Genomic DNA, 24,193 nt, shown 5'->3' with positions numbered 1-24,193 from the left:
TTCTTGCCTACAAAGTATAACTGTGGTGGCAGATTTACTTAACTAGCTTCACACCAAGCTGTATTCTTTTCTGATGAAATAAAAGAAATCTCTGTCTGGAAATTAAGGAAACAGATAATGATGAGGTACAGTATCAGGTCACAATATTTCCCCCCTCCCTTTGGTTAAAGACTAAGGGAGTAGCTGGTCCAAAAAAAACTACTTAACAGGTTCAAGCAGCTGAAAAAAGTACATTTCCTTGTTAATGTCTAATAGTTTCACATTTCTATAGTACAAAGGAAAGTATTTGAACAGCTTAAACATTTTATGCTTAAAATAATATTCAATAAAAAATGCATTTTTGTAAGACTTGTTAAGAAACCACATAGTTCAAGGCAGGAATTCCAGGAAACCCCCGGGAAGAGAGGAGGAAAAGTTTTTAGAGAAAGGAAAGGGCCAGGGGGAAAGAGCGGTCTTTCCAGGAAGGTGGATGTGCTTTACACTTAAAAACAGTGGCTTCTTCCTCATAAAAACCAAGCAGGTTATACTATGGGGTGGGGGGGGCTGGGGGAGGATGTTCAAACCAGTGTCCTTAAACCCTTCTGAGAAGACATGACTCACAAATCCTCTAGTTGGGATCAACAGAGAGCAGGAAAGTGAGCTGAATTTTCAAAGAGCCCAAGAGCCCTTAACAGCCTTAACTGGGCTTTGTCCATATGCTGCTATATTGTTTCCACCACTACCAAAAAGCTGCAGAACAGGGTAGGTGCCAACATTCATCTATCTTGATACTGTTTTGGAATGATTAGCAATTTCCCACCTCCCAAATTCTACTACCCAACATGACCATTTATGAAAGAAACAGGTCTACTTTAGAAAAGTAAATAGTATCCTCTGCCCTCTTTTGTGGAGGGAACCCCAGAAACCTTTAAGACGGCTTAAGGTCAAACGTCGTTGTAATTTGACACAGACTGATCCCAGTTTAGCAAATGAGAATTGCTTCGTGGCTCAAGAAACTGGATGAGAAAGTTGGAGGACAAATTGGCCAGAGAAGCTGTGAAGAGGGGCTTTCTAGCCAAGCTATCTCAAGTGGACAAATGGTAGTTTCTCAGATAGTTCATACATTTCTGCTACTGAGCTAGCCTGGCAAACAAGACAGAACTATCCAATAAAACTATCGGGGCTGTTTTCCTTAGTTGTTCGCTCAGGCTTCCAACTTCCAACTACCTTGGATGGACTCTGAGTTTTTATCACTACTGGATGTGGAAGCCTGGCCAAGCTTAGATATTTTGATTTTACATTCTAATATGCAAGTACAGAGGGAGGTAGAATTTGCAGGCAGAAATGGAACATAGATTTACAAGGTTCAGTTGATAAGATTCAGCAGTGGGAAATTACTAGGCAACCCCTCCCATGGCAACTTTACTTTTGGCCCCAGTAATGTAATCTTCCAATGACACAGGAAGATGTTTACTTTTCAGAGTCGTCATTGTCCTCCTCCTCCTCCCTCATATTAAGCTGTATTATTTCTGGACTCCAGAAGAAGCTACTTGGCCTGGACATATAAATATACAAATCTAATCCTGTCGTGTAAGTGCAGAAGATCCATCCTGGACAAGTCCTGGAATCATAGATGTTCATCCTCAGAATCAGGCCTCCTGTATCTGAAACAGATCCCACAATAAAGCAGTGAGGTTAAACAAACATTGAACCATCAATTGTGGGCTCTCCCTTCTTTCATAAAGTGAAACTAGGTCATTCTTCTGAGCACTAGAGAAGATTATTGTATATTTCACATGCAGATTTTATTTATTTAATTAATGGGTTGGTTTTGTGCCTTCAAGTCAATCTTGACTCCCAGTTTTCTAAGCAATATTTTTCAGAACTGGTTTCCCGCTGCCTTCTTCCTAAGACCGAAAGAGAGAGTGGCTGGCCCAAAGTCACCCAGCTGGCTTTGTGTCTGAGGCAGGACTAGAATTGTGGCCTCCTGGTTTCTAGCCCAATGCCTTAAACCACTACACCAAACTGGTTCTCTCAGATGGAGATGCATTACATACTGTGGGTGCTGATGCAGTGGTCTGTTGTATTAATCCTGTGGACTTCTATTGATTCTTCTGATGGATCTCTGTCTCAGGGAGTTATCTACTATTCCAACCAGCCTTCCCCAACCAGTGCCCTCTAGAAGACTGGACTACAGTTCCCAGAAACCTGGAAAGCACCAGCTAAGAAGGCTGATCCACATCCTACCTCTCAGTAGCAGTTAAGTCTGGAATCAAGAAGGGACAATTTTAACTCTGGTTTCATTAGCTTTCTAAACATCAGAACCAGCTTAGCTTTAAAGAATAATCAATTCTTTCTAGGAAATTGAATGATGAAAAATGTATTTTAGTACTGGTATTGGGCTACTACAGTTGTGCTGATGTAAATGCCCATTGTGACTGACATATCCTTGCCTTGTTCATTGTTTTAGAGTATTTAAAGGGGGAAGTGGGTGAGTTGGATGATGGAGTTTTACACATGCTAAACAAACCCTGTCACTTTAATCTGAGGTCTGCCTGATTTTTGCCCTTCAGCTGACATTTATTGTTTTAAAAACTTTTAAGAAAGTGTACTGATGAATTGCCCATTCCCATCGTTTTAAGTATGAAATGTTTAAAAGTATATAATATTTCATCTGGTGCCAGCACCAGGATCACTGCCAGCACTCTTTTGACAACCAGATGACTAACACAAAGGGGTTCCCCCTTATGAAAACTCTTGGATTATGTGAATTGGCTCAGGCAAGTAACTCACAACATCCCCTGTGGAACACTGATTGTAGTCATATGTGGGGCATATGGATAGCCACGTTGAGAGCCATCATGCCACACAGACCTGTGGAAAGATTTGACTAAATAATCAAATGGGCTAATTTTATAATCTTGCCATGAAGATCTTGTGAGTTAAATGAAAACAATTTGTAAAGTTGGATGAGCAATTTTCCCCCTTAGTAATTTTCCTTTCGTGTACAGCATATTGATCAGGGATATGGAAATGTATGGCCCTCCAGATGTTGCGGGACTCTAACTCCCAGCAGCCCCAGATGAGCAAAGCAGGTCAGGTCATGAGTTATACCTCAGCAACATCAAGTAACCACATCCTTGATGCAGATCACCGTCGGGAAGCTTACACATGAAGCGCACATCATTTAGACAAGCAAACAGGAAACATTGCTGACATCATAGGGAAAAAGACTATCAGTTATTGCTGAAATAAGATCAGTAGCAAGGGCTTCACTTATATATACTTATCTTTGAGTAAGTTTGTTTGTCTATTATATTTATATCCTACTGTTGGGTCAGGAGCTCAAGATGGTATACATAATGCCCCTATGTTCCATATTTCCCAACAACAACCCCATGAGATAGGATGAGATGATTGAGAGGGAATGTCCCAAAGTCACCCAATGAATGAGCTTCTATGGCAGAGGGTGTACCTGAGGGTGGACTTGAACTTGAGTCTCCCCGGTGCCAGTCCATATTAACCACTAAACCACACTGGCTGTCTCATTCCAATTAATTTAGTAAGGCTTATTTCTGAATACAACATGTATATGACATCACTAGATATTTAAGAAGATAAGAATTGCCTTGCTGGATCAGGCTAAAACCCACTTTACTCTAGCATTTTATTTCTTACAGTGGCCAACATGATGCCTCTGCTTGCAAGCAGGAGGTAGAGACATACCCCTCTCCCACCATCATTCCCCTGTCTTTGAAGCATGCTGTCCTCAGCCTGAAGATACAACATTACAGAGCTTGCTTGGCCTGTCCTCCATGGACTTACCCAATTCCTTTTAAAGCTTTCTGAGTTAGTGGCAAACCCTACATCTTGTTGTAATGAATTCCACAGGGTAATTATCTGCCAGAAGTTTTAAAGTACAGTGCTCCAGACCCCTAGTCATTAGCCATCTGATTTTGGGGAGCTAAAATACAAAACACTTGGAGAACACCTGTTTGCCTACTCCTGCTATAGAGTTATTTAGAACCATAAAGGTGGAATGTATAGTACCTTTGAGTTTATCTAGCTTAAGTCTCTGTTCAGTGCAGGATCTGCAATTCTGAAGCAGCCAAGAACAGGGGTGTTCTAACTTCTATGTGACAAACCAGATTTGCAGATTTTTTCTTGTCTTACTTAATCTTTTCTTCATCAAACTAAACATGCCCAACCTTTCAGCTGTTCTTCAAAGGACTTAGTATCTTTCACTGCCTTAATTTTTAAAATAACAATACAAACAAAAGTAAATTCCACACCTCCAGTAAGTGTGTGATCCCTAAAAGGCCCTTAAAGAACTTGATGAATATTTATTTTTACTGCAGTGACATGGCAGATCTCAGAGGCACTGTCCTGGTTGACTTCCTGTAAATGAAGAGACTGTAGTACTGTGTTTCTGTCCTGGAATATGATACAAACAATGAAATGTACATGCAAGGAACATGGATAAATATGCTATAGCAGTACCCCTCCCTCATAAAAATTCCTGTATGACCCTTCGCCAAGACTGCATTAAAATGTACAATAAGAACAGGACTCTCCCCCAAACTGGCACCCTCATTGTCCCAAGTAGTGTACCCATAATTTATTTCATATATTGATTTATTTTATAACTTGAAGGAATGTATATTCTGCTTTTCAAAACTGAAGTTCTCCCAAGGTGGCTTACATAAACATTTTAAAAGCAATGTCAGAAAAGTTAAAGCTTTTGGGAGGAAAGGTATGGGGGAGTGATGAGGTGAAAAAATTACTGTAGTCCCTGGAATATTTCAGCTCAGAAAAGCCATGAATTTATTCACCCAATACATTCCTGGGCATTTCTCTTGCATGTTTCTCTTTAGGAGATGAGCTGAACTGATTCCATGACCCTCATCCAAAGTCAAGCCAATTATGCACATACTGTCTGTATCACAAACTAAATTGAGCTGCCAACAGCAGATGGTAACAACTAAGCCAACCTGATATTGAGAAAAGCTAAGTTGGGTTGGACTTAGTTTGTGCTTGGGTGGGACATCCTAGGTCTGTAGGATAGTATAGGAAAATAGACAGACAGACAGACAGGATAGATAGAAAAGAGAGAGAGAGAGAGAGAGAGAGAAACATAATCCCAGAAGACAATGGTAAACCATTTCTGTATTATTGACAAGAACATTAAATTACCTGGATGTCTCCATGAAGTCACCTGGAGTCAAGCTTAAAATCTGGCTGAAGTGGCTGACAATCAAATTGTGAATCTGAGGGGGAATTGTGTAACATCCTGAATGAATGTGATTGGGGGCAGGGGCTCTATTAGATGACATGAATAGATGTGTAGAAATGAAACAGAAGAGTGCAGACAAAATGACTGGGCCATTTGGAGACTCAGGAATGAATGAGGATGGTGACAGTTCAGCATCTGTTTAGAAAAAGAGCCTGTATTAAAAATACATAGTTTAAGCAAACGTCTGTCCATAGATAAACATGACAAAGGAATGAATATAAATTGAAACGCATGATTTCTGGTAGTTTCAAGAGTGACTCTTGAGAAAAAAAGGAACATGGAGGGGGCTGGGAAGAAATGAATGAAAGAAAAGAAAGTACAGTGCAAGTAAAACTGCAGGAAGAGAAAGTACAAGTTTTATACAAAAAAGTATTAGAAGACATTAATCTCTAAATGGAATGAGTGGAAAGAGGACTTACAGAAAGAGGATGTGGAAGCTGTTTGGAATACAGTTGAGTTATGCTAATGGGAATTTTAAAAAATAATGCTTGGTGGAAAGATGAAAGGAAATATGCTGTGAATGAGGAAAAAATCATATAAGAGAATGATTGCTGCAAAAATGAAGATTAAAGAAGAATTTTGTATAAACTGTTCACAGAGAAAAAGAGAGTTGCAAAAAAATACAGTCAAAGAGAAGGGAGTAGTTAAAATTTAAAGAGGCAAAGAGATGCAGAGCAATTTTGATGGAAATTAAAGACATATTTGGGAAGTAGGTGAAGATGGCTTAACAAAGACCTTCCAGCAGGTTGAGTGGGATGAAAAATAAAAGAGATGAAATTATTTGTGGTAAAACTAAAGTGGGGGAAGAAAGAAGTATTTTAGAGGTTTTTATCGGAATGATAGTGGTATATTGTTAAGTAGAATTGAAATGAATGCTAGAAATATTTGTGTCCAAAAAAAAAATGCTGACAATGAAATCCTAAATGTTGTCACTGTTCCCCTGGATAAAGGGAAAACAGCAGGAACTAATGCAAAAGCTGCGGGAGGCGTAGTTGAAGTGTAGCTCAGAAGGTGCTCAGCAGAATGATGATTGAAAGAGTACAGAAGGTGACAATGAATAGTATTTGAGAAACCAATGCTGCTTTATGCCAGGCAAAGGGTTAAAGATGACATTTGTGCTGTTCAGCAGGACACTGAGAAATGTATGCATGTGAGAAAGAAAGTTGATTGTACCTTTGTTCATTTAGAGAAAGCATATGATAAAGTGAATGAGGTTGATTCTGCAATGTTTTATGCAAATCTGGTGTTGAAGATTGATTGTTGAATGTAATAAGAGTGGTAAATGATGGAAGAAAAGATCTCTAAGAATAAGTGAATGCTTAGCAAATGGTTCAACATTCAACACAGAATAAGAAAAAGGATGTATGGTTACACCAGGTAGATCAGACCAGGAAATTGACTCTACCAGAAGGCTAAAGTTACTTTTGTTGAGATTGGCTATAACATAATCTTGTAAGTCTGATTGTGCTGCACCTCCTCCTCCTCCTTACAGTTCAGTGAATTAGGGAGGCCTGGCTGAGCTGCTTTTGAATGGTATCACATTGTATACTTAAAAAATGTTTCAGCCCCTTTTGCTTAGGAAACAGTTCTTGCACATTTCCATCAAGGTCACCTTCCTTATTCCCTACAGTGATGGACCCTTAATTGTTTAATTAAAATATGAATACATACTTAAGGAATGCTTATGGTGAAGTTAGAGGTGTATTGGTTGGGGGTGAAATTGTACATATACTTTACATGCAGATGATGCTGTGCTGCTGGTTGGGAACCTGAATTATTTCCAGTGAATTATGAGACAGATTGTATGATGTAATGAAAAGTACGGATCTGAAAATTAATGCATCAAGGGCTAAGATAGTTGTATTTGACAAGGAAAATTGAGCAGACAATTACAAGTTCTACATAAATGGTGAAAAACTAGAGCAAGTAGATAAATTTGTGTGTTTTAATAGATTGTTTACTAAAGATAGGAAATGCATGGAGAAATTTCAAAATGCCCATATGCCGATATAAAGGTAGTGTTGTAGCATGTGGTCTTCCATGAGGAATTAAAGTTTGCTGAAATAATAAAAAATGGCTGTCCACAAGATCATGCTTCTGCTCACTTTGTTATATAGAAGTGAGAGTTGGGTCTGTCTGAAGAAACATAAAAAGAAATTAAATGCAGCAGGAATTAGATATGTAAGACGTGTGGTAGAACAAGAAGAGATAGGACAATAATGAATGAATGTTACATCAGTATGGATTGAGGACCAAAGTGAGTGATCAATATGAAAGAAGTAGGTTGAGCTGGTTAGGTGATATAGAGAGAATAATGAGGATCACATTGCAAAACAAATATATGAAGGAAAAGTGAATGGGTCAAGAGGAGGGAAACACCCAGAAAGTCATGGATGGATAGAGAGTTAGTGAGATCCTGAAAGAGAGAGAAGTTTAAAGAACAAAAGCCCATGTATGAAGTGGTGTATGGAGACATTATTACTTGTGCAGATAAAAAAGTTTGGACAGGAATAGTGAATCGTGTTAGTGCACACTGGTTTTAGCCCTGTTTCTTTTTCTTCTTGTTATCTCATGCCTTTCATTTCTTTGCTTTACAATATTCTACTTCTTTTCTGTGCTGTACACAGTATTGCGTACCCTGAAAGTGAAGAGTGTAATAGGTATGTATGCAGGTATTAACAAAAGAGGAGAATTATGAAATACCTGGAGAGTAATCGTATTGCCTGACAAAGCAGACAATTAAGCAAAAGAGACCTACCCTGGCCCACCATTCCCAAATCTAGAGAGATTGGGCCTCAAGGAATGGTTGTCAGGAATGTGTGATCTATCTGCTTTGGAAAAGGCAATATTTTCTACTAACCAAAGGATGCAGCAATATGTGCTACTATGGCATAGATCAGATCAAATCAAATAACCTTATTACAGCCATAAGGCCAGAAAACAACAATATTAAACCTAAAAAGTAAGTGAATATAAATATGCATGTAGTATATATCAACTGACATATAGCAGAGATTCTGTGATATTTTACAATAATATCTTGTATTGTTCATATTATAATAGTGAATTCATTGGTAATCCAGTGACTATTGATAAGTATAAAATATAAGATAGATTTTTTCTTTTTTTCTTTTCTTTTTTCCTTAGTTTGCTTTTTTTGTTGTTGTTGTTTAGTCGTTAAGTCGTGTCCGACTCTTCGTGACCCCATGAACCATATTGCGCCAGGCCTTCCGGTCCTTCACTGCCTCCCTGAGTTTGCATTTTTAGTTTGTACTTTTAATTTAATTTTCTTTTTTTTTTCTTAGATTAAATATGATTTTGTTACAAAAAATAAAGATAATAAATAGAGGGGGAGAGAGAGACTGGGCCTAGAACATGAAACAGAAAAACAATATGGTTTACATCAGTGTTTCTCAATCTTGTCAACTTTAAGAGGTGTGGATTTCAACTCCCAGAATTCCGCAGCCAGCATGCTTCCAGTTCTGGGAGTTGAAGTCCACACCTCTTAAAGTTGCCGAAGGTGAGAAACACTGGTTTAGGTAAGCTCTGCTAAATTTGGAAACTTCTGCTGAAAGTGGAGAGTGGCAGAAGTTGGCCCCAGTCCTCTGACAGCACCACTGAAACAGGTTTGTCAAGTATTTACATTTATATTTAATTATCACATAAATGTATATCCTGCCTGAATTCAGAAGGCAAAAACCCAGTTAGGGCAAGCAGTGTTCACAGAATGACATCCAACTAAGCCATAAACTACCAATCCAAAAATTAAAACTATGTAGTGGCCATAGGTAAAGTTCTGTTTCCTAAGCTTCAGTCCCCCTCCTGCCAAAATATGGGAATAATATCACACTGATCTACCTCTGAAGGCCATTGTGATTTCCCAGCAAGAATCTGAAGCCAAGTGTTCAATTGCAATAAACAGTGTAGTACTACAACCTTTTCATCTACAATAATGCTCCAATCTATTAACAAGGTAAGCAAAGAAATCCACAAAGAAGCCTTTCATTGCCATTGGGGGACACTTCCTTATCAATAATATGAGAAGCAAAATGGCTAACATATTTTGGAAAATTTCAAAAGAAATAAAATGAAGAGAAGAAAAAGGAGGTGCAAGAACATCTGGTTTGTATACGTAAGATCTTCCGATTAACTTCTGATATCTTCAGTTGAAAGAGCCAAGCCTTTTGCCAGAGACAGAAGGAAATTGAGTGCCAAGACACTGTAATTGTTAAGATGTTGGACTCGGATTGACCACAAGTCCCTGCTTGACCACAGAGCTCACTGGGTGACGCAGGACTAGTCATGATCTCTTGGCAAAACTGGTCTCACAAGGTTGTGGTAAAGAAAAAAAATAAGGGGAGACCACACGTATAACTGCCTTGAGCTTCTAAAAAAAAGATAGGATAAAAATGCAAAGAATAATGTCAGAGATATAGACTATGGGTGCGCAATGGCTGGGCTCTGCCCTAATTGGGGTCCAGAGTGATATGTCAAGAAGTGGATCAGGGAAGAGAAACAAATGAGTGAGATGAGGATTAAAATTAATTTTGATTTAATATAGTACAATATTTGAATATAATTATTCACCAGCTTGTCCACCTTTGGTACAGACAGTATGAAAACTCAATGAGAAAGTAGTTTTATCTGAGTAAGGCAGATTCTTAGGTTACACAAATAAATAAATAAATAATCCAGGGAAGGGGGATATGCCCTTTAAAACATATTAATTCAGGATGAAATCTGGTCTTATTTTATTCTCAGAGGAGGTATCTGGAGATATAAGTGAGATCCAGGAGTGTGGAGTGTTGTTTTTTAACTGCAGCCTTCTCTACCATAAATCAAATCTCTCTGACACTGAAGAGATTTTCAAAAGCCGTTTGATTTGGCATGGAGAGGATTTACCCACTGCTGTCTTCCATATATCTTGGCATGACAACTCCCAGAATTCTTAGCTAGCCCAGACTTCAGCTGTCTGGGAATTCTAGGCATTGCAGTTCTAAAAGATCTGGAGGGCACCAGGTTGGAGACAGCTGTGTGGGAAAGTCTTCTAAAAGTCTTCATTTACTCTTAGGACAAATATATGAGCACATCCACTGCTTGACTTTTGTATTATAAGTCGTACTTGATTTAATTTCCCCCTTCTGATCCCACAGACCAGAACTGGATTCTTCGTTCTTCATTATTTCTCATGAAATATAAATGTGCTAACAAAGCCTAACTCTTGCGCTGCCTAACTCTTGCACTGCTCAGAGCAAAATATCTCCCTTAGGTCTAATGGTTACAGACGGGCAATTTTGGACAAATGTTAAATCCTTTTGTTCTGCTGGATAAACCATTAATTCATTTTATCACAACCAGATCACACAGTGTGTTGTCTAAATCCCTTCTCTATCACCTTCTTTTTGTGTCTTCTGTTGATCATATTTCTGGGAAGTAACTGTAGCCCACCTGCCTGGTTTGTCTCAACCCCTGATTAAACCATCTCAGACATAATAACTTTACCAGCAAGGCCCTTCCATAAGTAGCAATCAACTCAGATTCTCAGAGACCAGTTTTAATCCATCGTGACTTAAAGTTGAAAATGATTCACTCCTGTCAGCACTGGCAACACAACAAACAGCTTTCCAGAAAACCACTTAAGTCGTTTGAATTATGTCGGGATGTTTCTATAGTAACAAGGGGAAAATATTTTATACTCAAGTCCATCTGCTGTAATGTATAGCAGAGCAATCTGGCTCAGGATCACATGACAAATTAATCTTCATTTGAAAACTTCATGTTGCAATCTCACAGGCAGGCACATGTACCCAAAAATGCAGAATGTGAAAGAATGGAAGCATAAGTGTCTTGGGGATGGGCGGTTGTGTTACACCAAGGCATTCACCACCAGGAGGCAAACTGCACTATGCAGTCCAAAATAGGAATTACAGAGGAGCCAAAGGGCCAGCAATGACTAGTCAGATGCCCGCACTAACAGCATGAAGACAGTCATTTTCCCACACTGTTCCCTTGAAGTGGTATATCCCTATCTCAAGCTTGGAATCAGAGAGAGAGATTAGACTGATGGGATTCACAGACATTTAACCCAATGTCTAAGTCTACCCAATCAAAGCCTAGATGCTTACAAGCAGCTGGCCCTGAGCCAGGAGCTAAATGCATCCTACATTAACATGCCAGCTCAACAGAGTGTACAGGGAGTGCACAGTAAGAGGAGACAGAACAAAGAAATGCCCCATCCCCAAGCTAGTTGCCTGGCCCTTTAAGAGCCTTCCTTCTTTGAACAAGGAGGTGGAACATAGCAGAGGGGACTGTCAATAGCTTCTATTAGTCCTGCCGGTCTTTGTTGAAAGAAGCTGCTCACTTGGAGCTCTCCATGGTCCTAATGATATCAGGTTCCAAATTGCAGAGTGAAATCTTCTCTCTGACCTTTGTGTTGAAAGAGCAAAAGTGGGAAGTGGAAATGATGTGCCATTAGCAAAGGGTATGCACATCTCTGGTCCAGACCACTGTAAGTGCATCATAATATTATCTTTCTTTATGATTCCCAATCTGCAAGAATACCACAACGAAGGGAATGGAAGAATGGGGATCAGTGTGGAAGTTTTGTAATTGCAGAATCCCCTTTGCATTCCAAAATGTTTTGGAAGATTATTTTATTTTGTCCTGTAATTAATGTTTAGAAACTTTACCGACTGCAATTGCAAAATAGTAGTTGCTATTTTGGTAAATAAACTGAAAGGATCAGATCAAGATTACAACATCCAGCCCAGGAGAATTTATCCCCATAAACAATGCAATGTAGGCCTTTTTAAATTGATTTTAACTGCAGCCAATAGAGAGAGAGACTGCTGACACAGTAGCTATTAGGTGGTGCAGAGCCTCCTACATAGTCATCTAAGGATTGTTTCAAGACCCGGAAAAAACAAACTTCCTTCGTAATATGCTATTCAAATTAAATATGAGAAAGAAAGTCGGGGGGGAGAACCTTGAAAACTTTGTCAAATGACTTTCAATATAAACCAGGGCATTTAAAGGAGCTTTACAAAAGAATGTTTATTTCCACTTTTAATCTTTGATTTCTTTTTGGATCTGCAAGCCCTCAGCATATAGACATCAACAGTGTGAACCCTTACGTGTCAGCTCTGCACTGCGGTGTACTGTATTCCCAGGGAAGTGGATATCAGATCGCAGAGTAGTCATACATAGCTATGGGAGCAGCTCTACAACACTGGTACGTCTGGCTTTCAACCAATGTTGCTTGTCACTATTTAGTAGCACGAAGAGTCTGCTTACATAGTAGAAGAAATTTTGAATAGCATCAGGTGAATTTCAGGATTTAGAACTGGTGCTGGGAGAGCACATTCTGATATTTTACATATGCCCCTTATAGTCAATGACCACTGACAAATAAATAAATAATGCAGTTCTGGTTTTTATGTATTTATGACTTATTCTACACTCACCTGTATTGTTAACTGGTTAGTAAGAAGCTGAGCGAGTTTAATACTATAGAAGAGTCAAACAATTGTAGCCAAGAATCTAATCAATTCATGTCTCTAATGAAGATGCATTGGTATGTCCTGAATGATTTATTCCCTCTTATCCCTGCTCTTTCCCCCATGAATTTTATTTTATGGACTGCTTGGAAGGGTAACGTAGTCAGTTTTAACAGAAAGCCAGTCTGACTTGGTCTGCAAACCCTGAATCAGCTTCATCTGCATCTGGGAAGGCCCCCAAGGTTTTGGAAATAGCCAATCTACTTATAGCCATTTCTGGGGAGTCCTGGTTTCCTTTGGATATGGCTATACATCTCTAAACTAGCTCACTTTGGGTGTGCAGTTGGCCTTCCAGTGAAATAAATGAAAACCTTTTCTCAACACCTAAGCCTTTCTGAATAACATGCAGCACCAGCATCCTCAATCATTAAAACATGACATGAAGACATGTGACAGAAATGTTCAGGTGTTTGAGCACCAGGGCCTAAAATGAACTTTAGAACCTATGTTACATGTATTTTGCCAAGTAAGCAATATATATTAGCTCTGAACCATAACTCTTTCTTTTCTTTTTCAAATGACAAGCCTCAACTTCACAAAGAATAGTTGGCTAATGGCAAATGAAAATTAAGGTGAAAAAATGAATGCTGATGTAGCTTCTTCTCTAACTTACTTCAGGTGAAAAGAATATTATGAACCTTCTCCAGGCTGTCGTCTAACAGATAAATTGGGTCTGTGACTGGGTCCAAGATCCAGTTCCATTACTGAGTGGAAATTTGAACATGGATTTCTTGATTTCATATCCAGCATGCTAACCACTAGGCTCACAGGTGATTAATGGGTCAAGGTAGACATGAAACAAGCATTCCTATTTCTCTATATCAGAAGTCTGGAAAAAGCAAGGAAACGAAAAAGAACTAAGTAGAAAGACGTTTCAAAGTGTTTGGAGCAGATATCATACTCCAGAAAGGCAGACTTTATATAAAAATGTTGCATGCAATCTGAAGTTTCCTCATTTTGTGGGAAGGAAGGGTGAATTATTTTTTTAACTTGATGAAAGTTGTTTGCTTTGTCCCCAGAATCCTTTTTCCCCCCATGAAGTAATTCTTTACTGCATTTCCCAGCCACAAGAATTCATTTGGCTAAAATAATTAATTGAACATGTTTTAAAATAAGGCAGACAGGAATCGTTCCTTTTTCTTTTCTTTTTCTTTCCACAGGGTTAAGTCAAGTCTGGGAAATAAGGAAGTCAGAGTGAGGTTTTATTTAATACAGATAAAATGATGGGCCAAGCCCAACTAAACCTGAGAAGGCTCAGGGTGTGTCTGACCAACATCCCTGTAATTTGTAAGGCAGCACAGTATATAACTTCACCCATGAGACACCTGCAAACCCTTTATTTCCAATCCAGCAGTCTGAAACAAGCCATGCTCTCAGATAGCTGGATTTCATTCCCTCCCTCCTCCACCTTCTCCATTTTCCAAAAGGGGATAAAGCACTGGCTCACATTTTAATTTAAACCATTCATCCATTACTAATATTGTGGAGAAGCAAGATTTTCAAACTTCATGAAATGTAGCTCATCGCAGAGACTGAATTAGCTGGGAGGTACAGAGAGTTCATTTCAGCACAAAGCCAACCTATTTTTGCCCCCATCACAGGAGAATGTGATCTTTTTAGCTAGAAATGCCATGGATTAACCTTCAACCTTCTCCATGCAAGGCAGGTGCTGTCCCCTCAAATTACGGTCCCATCACATGACAGGTAACAAAACTCAGCCAAACAAGAATTTCTCAATTAAAAAAAAAAAAAATTAGCCACAAGGCCTTGAAAGTTAAACTTTTCATAGCTGATTGATTTCAAAAGAGACATTAGGCAATTCATTGGAATTTCAGCTTTTAATAGTGCTGGACTGTATCCAGTATTCTCTTCCCATTGATTCCTCATATGCTCAGAGAGGAAGACTCTCATTCCAGCGTTACACATAGGAAGATACAACATCTCTTCACTGGTCTGGTTCACTCTAGGGCTGCATACCAACTCAATGCCAACTCCAGACCCAGAACAGATCAGTTTGTTGTTGTTTTAACTCACTCAAGGTAGAACAGACAGGTATAAATTTGTGGAGAATTAAAATTGTCCACAGAATTCCACCTCCAATATGTAGTTTAGGGTTAGGGTTAGGCCATGCATCGAAAGGTGGGGGAGAGGAGTGGAGGCTGTCAGGTTCACTGTTTGCCCTGGTTCAGAGTAATCCTTGTGATCTGACAAACATCTTTTGTTCCATCCTAGCATCTTGGAGATGAGGTGGAGAGGACCTGAGAGATAATCCTTCCTTTAATCATTGGTTTCCATCTCTGTTTCCTATTGCCAGTCCAGAAATGTAAATGGTGGTTTTCTTACCTACCTAACTGATCAAGGCTGTACTTTTTTTTAAAAAAAGGTGGTTAAGTTAATCCTGCAGTCTGCTTTGAAGTCAACCTATATATCCAACTCATTTAGGAAGGAGCATCATTATTCCTTGCACCCCTCCCTTATCCATCAGTCTATCTATATGGAGCTTTTCACGTGTATTCCTTACTAAAGGATCCATTTTTTGCAACACATTTCATTTCATTCTGATCTTCATCTCTTAATAGCAATGTACCTTTCTTGTAAATTTCATCCCATCGTGGTGAAAAGCAAAAACCCACAGATTTTAAAAACATGTGGCTCAAAACCTCTTGCATCAACTTCCATGAAATTTGGTACAGTTCCTATATTTTTAATGCTTCAACTTCCATAGATTCCCTCCTGTTCTAACAGGAAGGTTTTAATTGTTTCTTCATCCTTTCCTATAGGTAATGGGAGATCCCAATTTCAAACATATCATACTGGGCTACCCCCAGATTGATACAAGACAGATTGGGCTGCTTTCAGAACCAAAGATCTGGCTACAAAGCAGGTGGACTTTATCAGCAAGGTGCTGTGCAAATTGGTCATAACAGCAGCCAAATGAGAGAGTTATAACAGAGAATTGGCTGCCGTAAACAAGGCTGCTAGGATAGCAGTCTGTAGATATGATGAGAGACAAGAAATAAAAAAAATTCCTTTCTCATCAGGTCTAATGTGTGTTTGCCTGACTGCGTTGGGCTAAAGCTTACTTGGGACAACCCCATGATTGTCATAGAGGCTATTAATTCCTGGACCCTCCAAGACCTGGCTTCCAAGGCATGGAAGATAAAGACTCCCAGCACCAGTGGATGAGTGGTCTCTACCACCAGTGTAGAAACCAAATCCAGAAGCCTTGGAAGGGATCCTGCTGGGCAGCAGAGTGGCTGGCATACCAGAAGGTTCATTAGCTTGTCCCTATAGCCGAACGTAATACATTCACAACATGACACCTTAGGAGTGGATTCACTGGTTACAGGAAAGATATCTTGAAAGATCAGCACCCACACAAACATCTTGGCCCTGACTGTTGTAGGACCTGGAATCCAAGTAGGCAGATCCCTGAGATGGTGACATTGCCACCTTTGCCCACACCAGGCCTGCACGTTCACCCATTACAAAATCATAGATGAACAAAGAGTTGTTACCAACAGACCTGACATTTATCATCAATACACTGAGGTCAAGATCATCAGTAACTGGAGATCACCACCAAGTTTGAAATCTTCTTCTCCTTGAAACGGCTATCCCACTATATCTTCCTCAGCCCAACACAACCAGGATATAGCTGCATCTTTCCCATTTCTGCAACCCAAATCTCCCCTCCCCTAAGAATCCACTCCCCAGACTTTCTTCCACTTCTCCTGAGGAGTCATACCATGTAATCTGCTTATTGGCAATACCACTCCAGCTATGCCACCCTTCCATTTCTCTACCCCACCCTTCCACTAACATATAAGGCTCCCCCAAACCATCTGGAGAACCCCCACAATGCCTGGGTACCCTCTGACTAATGCCCAGGGATTGGGGGCCTCATACACCACTAGTCCCCTCAGCACTCATAAGGTTACCCTCTACTTTGCCTCACACTAGAGGCAGATGACCATAGCCTGAGTAACAGCCAAGATCCTCTGGTCTGCCCAGCTCCATGGGGGGCGGGGGGGGGGCAACTAATGATGAGTTAACCACAAAGTCCCAAATGTCTCCAGAACCACCCAGTATATGCATGTCAGCCCTCCAAGGTAGACCAAACATGGAAACCAAAGATATGCAAGCAAATACTACTTTTACTATAAGGGTATAGCAACAGAATCTTGTAAGTCTGAATGCACTTCCCTTCCCTCCCTTTATCTTCATGAGAACTAGGGAAGGTCATGTCTGAGATGCTTTCTCAAATTACATTTTTGCCCCAGACTCAGATTTCTTTTATCTGACTGTTATCTTGCTTGTGGCTCTTCTCCTGTTCCTCAGGGTTTGCCTTCTGCCCATCACACTGCCTGAGCAGAGTACGGCTATCTATGTTTATGTACTATAATGTACTATGATTATTCATGCATGTTTTCTAGCACTGGAAAATGGAATTGTCCACCAGGAAAAAAATCAAACTGTGCTCCTGACCATTAAAAAACTGATACAACATCTGTAGCCTATGGTACAATGTTGAGAGCCAAGCAAAATGAATTATAGTGTAGATTGATTGTTCACAAAGCAATTTGGTGAACAAGTGAAGTGCCCCCATATGATTTCTCAGTTCATTAGAAACCAGTAAGCTCTTTTACATTTATTTTAGCAAGTCATCAAGAATCGACCATGAAGATAATCCATAGATGGTAGGATATATACTTATAATGACATTGTATAAATTGGAACCTTTCTAGATAGTACTGGTGGGGTTGTAAGCAAATCATTGCATATTACCATGCCCAGTTAGTCTGTCCTTCTGGTTGAAACTTTAAAAAATACTTTAGAAAACTAATCTAATAATGTTGATTCAATTCTTGCTGGCAGCTCCTTGATTTGTTGTCGTTCTGAAAACAAAAGTACATCTTGAATTTGATCAGTTGTAATTTAAAGGTGTGGGAATTGTTTGGGGCAAAAAGAAAAAATAGTACAATAAAAACATACAATTAAAGATAAAACCATTTAAAGATAAAACTATTTAAACATAGATAACATTGTTTACCCTAGTAGATAACTGAGTACAAACGTCTGAATAAAATGTTGATGATGTTTGAGGCGTTGGTATTTAACTCTAAGATCACCTACATATGATTTAATGTAGCTCTTTTGTAACAGAAGGTCTGGTAAAGAAAAGAAAGACTTACACAGAAACACATCTAATATACACAGACACACTCATATTATGGCTGTACAAAACTTCTCAGAAGTGGTTATCCTTAACAATGTTTCACTGTGCTCTCTAGAACTTGAGGGTCATGTTGTTTTTGGAGAAGTTTCAAAGGAGCTACAAATCCTTTTGATACCATTATGGAAGAAGAGTATCTTTAATATTAATTTCTCTTTCATTTGCTATTAGAGTGACCAACTAAGGTAAGGATAAAAACGGTATAAACAAATAAACAGGAATTACCTTACAATCTCAGTGTCACCAATTCAAATTTATTAATAGTAATTGCAATTAAAAGTTGTCCATCAGTAAAAATAGGTGCTAAGAATAAAGGAAATCCTGTTACAAGCTTGAAGGGGGGTAATTTAAACTCGGTGGCCAGGTCCTGTTTTTCAAGATAATGTTGATAGGTCAGTATCTGTGAAGCTGAATTTTTTTTTATAACATTTTATTGAGATTTTAAAGATACATATTTAAAAGTTAGAAATAGAAAAGAAAATTTGAAATACAGAATATAAAGAAAAGAAAAAGAAAAAGTGAAGTAAGGTAAAAGAAGAAAAGGTATGAAAAATAGATAACTTCCAATCTATCTCTGGTCTGTCAAGCTGAATTTTGAATAGCAAATGGCCACAAAGATTTTTCCTGTAACTTTTTAATGAAAATATAATTTAACATAAACATGGCAGAACTAAAATGAATCTGCCTTCCTTTCCATCAGCCCACCCAGCCCTGATCCATCATACACCCACTAATCTTCACAGTGCCTTCTTTCCCTCCCTCCAGTCAGTGGACTCGCCCCCTCTGTTCTTCTCAGTCTCTTACATCTGTACTGTGGAAAGTACTGCATGCTATATTTTCATACTAAAAAGTGTTGGGGGTTTTTTACACTAACATTTTTTCTAAAAAAGTCACATCCTTCATCCCCATTAGGATTTCTTCATCCTTGCAGGGGCATCCCCCACCCCCACCCCCAACACACACACCATGATCCTTGTATCAGAGATTTCTCCCCTAAGCTCAGCTCTAGGAAAAAAATGAAAGGAAGATGTTTTAGTCTCATATAAAATGGAATTTATTGGCAAAGGGGAATACAAGAAAAATAAAGTCAACAGTCACGTGTAAGGAATTCCAAATAAAATCAACAATGTCTCTCTAACTAGAACATATTATTTGCTTGGTTTTCAGAATATCTCCAGAGCTCATTGCAGTGGGTATGACTGTAGGTAGCAAATCAGAAAATTATCTGGCCTGAACCTGCTTCTCTAATGTGATTCACTCAAATGGAGGCCATCACACCAGAAAGAGACACATAATTCAAAGGGCCACAGCATATAAATATAAAAAAGCATACAAATATCAAACTGTGATTATCAGAAGAAATTGCCTACAAAATATATTAGGAAAAGCTGCGTACTGGAGACATATAAATATTTGTATTTAGGGGAAGTAGAAAAAAATGTGCATTTTCTTACATTTTAAAATGTCCAGTATTATGCAGAATTTAATGCAGAATTTGATATAGTTGATATCAACGTGGATCTGTACTTTCATAACTTTTAGGGCTGTTCAGCGTTTTTTATTCAAAGGAAAAAAGGTCATTTGGAGAACATGTGGGTGCACATGTAGCACGTATCATTGACTCCTTAAACCAAATAGATCTTTTCCTGGGATCGTGCTACAGCTGCAGAGGGACTTCCAATTTTCTTGAAGCCGTTAAAAGAAGCAAATTCTTAGTCTTCACCTCAGAGCTTTTGTTTCTCCCCAAGTTCATTTTCTTGAATGTCATGTGGATTGTTTTGCTTTTGTAGTGGAAAAAATCAGAAGTATTTCAGTCTCGGATCTTTTCTATTCCAAAAGTCCTAGAGCAAATAACAGCAAACAGTTTAAAATATCTTTAGGGGAAGAAAAAAGTAATGAAAGTCCATTTCTACTATAATGCCTTTATGCCACTTTTAGATTTTCTATCAGATTTTTGAGGAAGAAATTTCAAAATGGAATGAGGAACTGCTATGAAGACTTATCAATAAAAAATATTCGATCTCGTAGGAGCATTCAGGAAATGGGAACTTCCATTGTTCCCTCTCCCCACATTCTGTGTGCCCTGAAATTTATTCAGAAGGACACCCATGCTTCTAGCAGATACTTGGGGGTGCATAAGGTTACAGAAAAGGACAATGTCTGTTTTGTTGGCAAATGGCCACAGCTGAACTAACCCAAAGCTTCTTCATCACACAAAATGGCTACCAAAAACGTTATCAAGATACTGACAAAGAAGCAGGTATGAAGCCAAATCATTAGTGTTCAACAGTAAATAATGGCAGGCTTTCAAGTAGACACATTTGGATTTTTGTTTAAAAATTAAATCATAATGTGAAAACTGAGGAAAATTGTGAAATTTTAATAATAATTTTTAAACTGTATTTTAAAGATGTATTTAGAGTTACATATAATTTTGGTGTGGGGTTTTTTAAATGTTTTGTTTAGTTGTTTGTGTTTTGTGTTTTACTTTTTTCTATTTTATAGGGGTTTTGTTTTTGTCTTTTTTTATTATTTTCTCCCCCCAGGTAGTTTTGTTTCTTCCCTTCCCTTCCCTTCCCTTCCCTTCCCTTCCCTTCCCTTCCCTTCCCTTCCCTTCCCTTCCCTTCCTTTTTCTCATTATAGAGGTGTATATATTCTTTTACAAAGTATTGTAGCTTATAATATATAGTTTATGTATATTAATTATTAGTTTAATAATTAAGATATTTCAAGAATGAATTCTAATAGTTTATATATTTTTTTTAAACCCTAGATCTGCTTTATAAGAGGGGGTAGGGAAGAAAACAGTATTAAAGATGGATGCTGAATCCATTATGAAGCAGCATTTGAAGTGCTCTCAACCTCTGTAATTCATCAGCATTTTATAACATTCAAAGTATTTCTTTATTGTTGTTCAGTCGTTAAGTCGTGTCCGACTCTTCATGACCCCATGAACCATATCGCACCAGGCCTTCCTGTCCTTCACTGCTTCCTACTCAGCCTTCTTTATGGTCCAGCTCTCACAGCCATACATTATTACTGGAAAAACCATAGTTTTGATTATGCGGATCTTTGTTGGCAAGGTGATGTCTCTGCTTTTTAATAAGCTGTCTAGGTTTGGCATAGCTTTCTTCCCAAGGAGCAAGCGTCTTTTAATTTCATGGCTGTAGTCTCCATCTGCAGTGATCTTGGAGCCCAAATAAATGAAGTCTGTTACTGCTTCCATTTCTACCCTTTCTATTTGCCAGGAATTAATGTGTCCAGATGCCATGATCTTAGTTTTTTTAATGCTGAGTTTCAAGCCAGCCTTTGTACTCTCCTCTTTCACCCTCATCAAGAGGCTCTTTAGTTCTTCACTTTCTGCCATTAAGGTGGTATCATCTGCATATCTGAGGTTGTTGATGTTTCTCCCTGCAATCTTAATTCCAGCTTGTGATTCTTCCAGCCTGGCATTTCTCATGATGTACTCTGCATATAAGTTAAATAAGCAGGGTGACAGTATACAGCCTTGTCGTACTCCTTCCCCTATTTTGAACCAGTCAGTTGTTCCATGACTGGTTCTAACTGTTGCTTCTTGCCCCGCATACAGATTTCTCAGGAGACAGGTAAGGTGGCCTGGTACCCCCATCTCTTTAAGAATTTGCCAGAGTTTGTTGTGATCCACACAATCAAAGGCTTTTGCATAGTCAATGAAGCAGAAGTAGATTTTTTCTGGAACTTTCATGCTTTCTCCCCGATCCAGCAAATGTTGGCAATTTGATCTCTAGTTCCTCTCCCTCTTTGAAACCCAGCTTGTACATCCGGTAGTTCTCATTTCACATACTGCTGAAGCCTAGCTTGTAGGATTTTGAGCATAACCTTGCTAGCGTGTGAAATGAGCGCAATTGTGCGGTAGTTTGAGCATTCTTTGGCATTGCCCTTCTTTGGAATTGGAACGTAAACTGACCTTTTCCAATCCCATGGCCATTGTTGCATTTTCCAAACTTGTTGGCATATTGAGTGCAGCACTTTAACACCATCATCTTTTAGTATTTTAAATAACTCAGCTGGAATACTGTCATCTCCACTAGCTTTGTTGTTAGTAATGCTTTCTAAGGCCCACTTGACTTCACTCTCTAGGATGTCCGGCTCAAGGTCAGTGACCACACCAGCATGGACATCAGGGACGTTAAGATCTTTCTTATATAATTCTGTGTATTCTTGCCACCCCTTCTTAATCTCTTCTGCTTCTGTTAGGTCCCTGCCTTTTTTGTCCTTTATCATGCCCATCTTTGCACTAAACGGTCCTTTGATATCTCCAATTTTCTTGAAGAGATCTCTAGTCTTCCCCATTCTATTGTTTTCCTCAATTTCTTTGCATTGTTCATTTAAGAAGGCCTTCTTATCTCTCCTTGCTATTCTCTGGAAATCTGCATTCAGTTGCTTATATCTTTCCCTTTCACCCTTGCTTTTCACGTTCCTTCTTTCCACAGCTATTTGTAAAGCCTCATCAGACAGCCATTTTGCTTTCTTGCATTTCTTTTTCTTCGGGATGGTTTTAGTTGCTGCCTCCTGTACAATGTTACGGACCTCCGTCTATAATTCTTCAGGCACTCTGTCTACCAAATCTAATCCCCTAAATCTATTCATCACCTTCACTGTGTATTCATAATGTATGATCTAAGTCATACCTGAGTGGTCTAGTGGTTTTCCCTACATTCTTCAATTTAAGGCTAAATTTTGCAGTAAGAAGCTCATGATCTGAGCCACGGTCAGCTCCTGGTCTTGTTTTTGCTGTCTTTATAGAGCTTCTCCATCTTTGGCTGCACAGTATATAATCAATCTGGTTTCGGTATTGACCTTCTGATGATGTCCATGTGTAGAGTCGTCTCTTGTGTTGTTGGAAAAGAGCGTTTGCTATGACCAGCTTGTTCTCTTGACAGAACTCTATTAGCCTTTGCCCTGCTTCATTTTGTACTCCAAGGCCAAACTTGCCTGTTATTCCGATTATTTCTTGACTTCCTATTTTAGCATTCCAATCCCCTATGATGAAAAGGACATCTTTTTTTGGTGCTAGTTCTAGAAGATGTTGTATGTCTTCATAGAACTGGTCAGCTTCAGCTTCTTCGGCATCAGTAGTTGGGGCATAGACTTGGATTACTGTGATGTTGAATGGTTTGCCTTGGATTCGCACTGAGATCATTCTGTCGTTTTTGAGGTTGTACCCATTACTGCCTTTCCTGCTCTCTTACTGACTATGAGGGCTACTCCATTTCTTCTAAGGGTTTCTTGCCTGCAGTAGTAGATATAATGGTCAGCTGAATTAAATTCACCCATTCCCATCCATTTTAATTCGCTGATTCCCAAGATGTCAACATTCAGCCTTGTCATCTCATGTTTGACCACATCCAGCTTGCCTTGGTTCATAGATCTTACATTCCAGGTTTCTATATAATATTGCTCTTTACAGCATCGTACCTTCTTTTCGCTTCCAGATACATCCACAGCTGAACGTCCTTTCGGCTTTGGCCCAGCCGCTTCACTCTTTCTGGAGCTACTTGGAATTGCCCTCCACTCTTCCTCAGTAGCATACTGGACACCTTCCAACCTGAGGGGCTCATCTTCTGGCATCATATCTTTTAGCCTTTTGACATTGTCCATGGGGTTTTCTTGGCAAGGATACTGGAGTGGGTTGCCATTTCCTTCTCCAGTGGACCACATTTTGTCAGAACTCTCTGTCATGACCTGTCCGTCTTGGATGGCCCTGCACGGCATAGCTCATGGCTTCACTGAGTTACGCAAGCCCCTTCGCCATGACAAGGCAGTTATCCATGAAGGGGATTTCTTTATTACAACAGATATTACAACAGACGCTAAACAACCAGGCATGCTCGTAAAAGAAAAATGTAGGAACCCACATTTTCAACCACAGGTAGTATTTCTCACTTAAAAGTAAGTGAAATTTGGCTGGACTACAGAACCGTGTCGCTATAACCTTGCTGGGAGGTTTTAGCGGGGGAGCTCAGATAGTATGCACCCTTGACTGAAGATCAGTACACTCCTTCTATCTGGGATGGTTGTCCTCTTCCACCAAATGTGCAGTTTCAGAAGGGACACACATGGAGCGGTGAAGGAGGAAGAAGGGAACAC

Source organism: Python bivittatus, unplaced genomic scaffold, assembly GCF_059951505.1.
Source record: "Python bivittatus isolate LINGU-HERP-01145 unplaced genomic scaffold, Pbiv_v1 ctg000020_np1212, whole genome shotgun sequence".
NCBI lineage: Eukaryota > Metazoa > Chordata > Lepidosauria > Squamata > Pythonidae > Python > Python bivittatus.
This window is presented reverse-complemented; position numbering follows the sequence as displayed.